Source organism: Camelina sativa, chromosome 10 (genome assembly GCF_000633955.1).
Source record: "Camelina sativa cultivar DH55 chromosome 10, Cs, whole genome shotgun sequence".
Taxonomy (NCBI): domain Eukaryota; kingdom Viridiplantae; phylum Streptophyta; class Magnoliopsida; order Brassicales; family Brassicaceae; genus Camelina; species Camelina sativa.
This window is the reverse complement of record NC_025694.1, coordinates 25,311,121-25,315,230: the sequence shown is the minus strand read 5'-3', so window position 1 is coordinate 25,315,230 and position 4,110 is coordinate 25,311,121. Positions and strand designations below refer to the sequence as shown.

The following is a 4,110-nucleotide window of genomic DNA, read 5'->3' as shown; positions in this document are numbered from 1 at the left end:
CGTAGCAAAAGTTATCGCGTTTTAAAGTTTTGCAAATCCCTTTTTGGATTCAATTTGGGGACGTAGGCCAAGAGAAGCAAGGAAGGGATTAGAACGCTGGATTTTTTAATTGGCTAATCACCCTTGTATTTTTAATTAATTACAATTTATCCCACTTCCTAAAGAACATAACCTATAGAATTAGGAGAAAGCAAACACGATTTTGTTCTTTCTTTCTTCTTCGTGTAAGTGCGAAGATGCTCTCTAATGTGTAGAAGACATGAATCTATGGTGCAAGGATGATCTCTACATCTTATGCGTCCGTAAGTCTTCTCCTTCTTTATGTTTATCTGTAGCTTCAATGTATTAGGGGTTTTCGGAATTTAGGGTCAAGTGGACTGCGATTTGCTTCTCAGCTTTTCCTCCTAGATGTAGCTCTACTGGTCGTGTCTTCTCCAGTCCTTCAATTATTACTGAGAATTTTCTTTAACTGGTTTTACCCTACTGATGTATCTCTCTCTGGGCATCGATTACCCAGCTTTGTTATACAATTTTCAGAGCCTGCAAATTTAGCGGGAATGGTAACAGATAAGATGTTTTCCTATGCCTCAATATCCCCTAATTAACTAAATGTAATATGTTTTGTATTGTTGCTTATCTTGCTTATCTTGCTTATCTTGTTTATGTAAGATGTCTTGCATCGTTTACCCAGCTTTGTTATACTATTTTCAGAGCCTGCAAATTTTCACATTAACGGTAGGAGCTTTGGATATGGGATTCCAGCTCGAGTTTGCAGCTGCGGAATAGGGGTTATATGTATCTCTACTGGGCGGGTAACACTCTACACAGAAAACTGTTTATGTATCTCTACTGATGGACTTCTCTACGCAGCAAACTGTTTATGTATCTCTACTGATGGACTTCTCTACGCAGCAAACTGTTTATGTATCTCTACTGGGCGTGTCTTCTATACTTAGCAAACTGTTTATCCCCCTCTCTTTATGTAAACGTCAAAATACATTATGTGCTTATTAATAATTTAATAACAATTTAATAATTTCCAGCTTACATTATGTGCTTATTAATTGTCTGGACGTACACAAATTATAACTTATAAGCATGTACTTGTTCTTATTATGCTTTTGTTAGGTAAAATCTACAAAAGCTAAGCTAATGTGTAGAAGACAGAAATCTATGGCGCAAGGATGCTCTCTATCTCGGAATTATGCTACTGTAAGTATTCTCCTTGAGTATGTTTTTCTGTACCTTCAATGGAATAGGGGTTTGCGAAGTTTTAGGGGGCAACGTTGCTGTGATTTGCTTATTTGCTTTTCCTCGTTGATGTAACATTGCTGCGATTTGGTTTACGGAATTTTATTGGGGCAACATTGCTGCGATTTGGTTTACGGAATTGTGTAACTCTTTTGCTTACGTTTTTGTGTAGCTTCAATGTCAACGTTAATATACTAGATTATCAAATGTAGCTGCACTATCTAGGTACCTATAATTGCACAGAGAAGAACCATTTCTAGCTTAAATTATCTGCTCATTAATTGTCTGGGCTAAGAGTTAGAGCCTTTATTAGAGTTAGAGACCAAAAACTTAACATTACGTCTAGTGTTCTTACCAATGTATATATACTGTATTTGTCTCTCCTCTTTTTTACCTTAACCATAAACACACTTATGTCTTCTTTGTTTTTTTCAAAAATACCAGAGCTAGCTAGGGTGAGTCATTACGAGTTGTGAATTAGTGACTGACAGATATATTTGTGTCCCTTCCAAAAATATCGTCCTTTCAAATTTAAATGTAGGACCATTAAGCTACGACTTAGGAGTTGATATACAGATTAGGAGCAAACTAGCCATGGTTTCTAATTCTGAATCATTGTGGTTCCACGTCTCATCTTCCAGTTTTCCTAGAGCGAGTATTATTGATCTATCAAGTATAAATTTAGTAGAGACATACGTGTCTGTAATGAACTTTATGTTAGTCATGACGATCAATTTTAAATCTTCTTAAATCTTGTGAGATTTTATATTTCTACCATCTACCAAAATCTCACGGAAAGATATTTAATATCAAAGTAAGGTTTAATATAATTAGAAAATCTATGAGGAACTCTTTCGTACCTCCAACAAAATTTTAATACGTTTTAAATTATTTTAGTTACTTATTTAACATATAACTATAGAAAAATATGATTTAACCTGTGGTACAATGATCTTAATGCCAATTACGAATCACTTAACACAAAGGTACGTCACAACAACCACCAACCAGCCCCAAAGATCAACCAACTCCCAGGTAAAGCTGTTCAANAAAACCCCAAGGATTATGCAACTGCTCAAGCCATCTTCCTTGATGATGACTATGAGGACTACCTCACTGGGGACAGTGATGATCAAGATGGGGAGGAGGTGGAACACCCAATGCGAAATGAGGCCAAGTACTACATATCCGAGTATGAACACGTGTCTTTACCCGAAGAGACTGATCGAGTTGATGATCGAGCACTGGTTCGAGAATCGCAAACTGAAAAACAACCCGAAGTGGAACCCGATGACCTACACGATGGTGTTGATCGGATGTTGCATCGAGTAGATGTTGAAAAGATAGATCAGCCTCAACCACCTGCACTAGTAGAAGAAAGGTTCAATGCTGCACTTGACATCCAGCTGGAGGCGCTTGCAGAGCGAATGGCTAAGCGTAAAGCTACACCACCTAAGTCTTTGCTCCCACACGAACTTCAGCAGGAAGCTGCCAAGGAAGCAGCTCGATTGGAGGATGAGGTCAAGGAAGCTGTCAAGGAGATCGGTCTTGAAATTCTGAGAAGTGGAGTTTGCTTGGATCCTGAGCTGCGAATTGAGGAAAAACTTGAAGATCCTCGCTCTTGCCGTGTTTGATAGGACTTCGGATCTTCAAGAACTGTTTGTGCGACCTTGGAGCTTCAGTTAGCATTATGCCGCTTTCAGTTGCCAACAAGCTAGGATTCACTGATTTTAAACCAAGTAAATTGTATTTGGTTCTGGCCGACAGAACAGTGAGGCATCCGATTGGTATCCTGGAGAACCTGCCTCTCAGGATTGGAAGATTGGAAGTGCCTGCCGACTTCATGATCCTCGATATGGACAAGGAACCGGATGATCCGCTGATTCTAGGAAGACCATTCTTGGCAACAGTTGGTGTTGTGATCGAGGTGAAGCAAGGCAAGATCAGAATAGAACATGGTGAGCATTTCAAGATGGAGTTTGATGTGAAGAAGGGGATTAAGAGGCCAACCATTGATGGTCAAGCTTTCTTTACAAAGACCAAGCAAAGGAAGGTGCAACATCTTGAAGAGGTCAACACCACATTTGCCTTAGAACCTGGACAAGACCTGGAAAATCTGTTGAACCAGCCTACTGCAATGGAGAGGATTCCAGAACCTCTTCCACATGGACCCCATGCTTAAGGAGCATGAAGAGTCAAGCTTAGTGACTTTAAACAAGCTCACTTGGGAGGAAGTCCCAAAGGTATCTTTTAATTTTAGCTTATTTGTTTTACTTACTTTTATTTACTTTTTCTCTTTTTGCAATTTTATAAAAAAAAAAAAATGGAAAATTAAGAAGAGGAAAATTGAGGAACCCGAGGGTCAACCCGACACCGTACTCGACGCGCCTGATCGTGTCCCTGCTCGGGTGGCGAGTGGAGTCCGAATCCCACAAGGAAGCCCACTCTCAGTGAAGCCCACCAACCAAACCCTAGCCTATTTAAGGGGTTTCGACATTCTCTCCCCTTCCATCACCGATAAGTATCTCTCAACCCTAGAGTTTTTGCTTTCCAAAGTTTCTATTCTATTCTCTCTCAAACTCGAGCTTTATTCGATTTCTTTGGGACTAACCCTATTAACCTTGAGACTTAGCCTTTTTCTTCTCAAGGAATCAAACATGGAGCCAATCGCTAAAATTTACCAAAGGAAGGGAAGAAGATCAACCTCCGCCGCTGCTACAACCGGAGGTGATGCCGTCCAATTTCGAGAGTCTCAAGGAAGAGGAAACGTTCCACATTCCCAACCGTTGGGTGGACGTTTAGCCTCCCTAACCCGATGCACAACCCGATCCACCACCCGACCTGTTTCTCGAGTAACCG

At 40.1% G+C, this 4,110-nt stretch overlaps 1 long non-coding RNA gene across 2 annotated transcripts; it reads left to right on the top strand.

The window, feature by feature from the left end:
• On the top strand, positions 58 to 2,305 carry LOC109126941. Of its 2 annotated transcripts, XR_002033656.1 has the most exons (4): positions 58 to 302; positions 518 to 611; positions 712 to 982; positions 1,129 to 2,305. It is a non-coding gene; the product is annotated as an uncharacterized LOC109126941 (long non-coding RNA). The 2 variants fall into 2 exon arrangements; XR_002033655.1 differs by lacking the exon at positions 1,129 to 2,305 and having other exon boundaries at positions 712 to 1,059.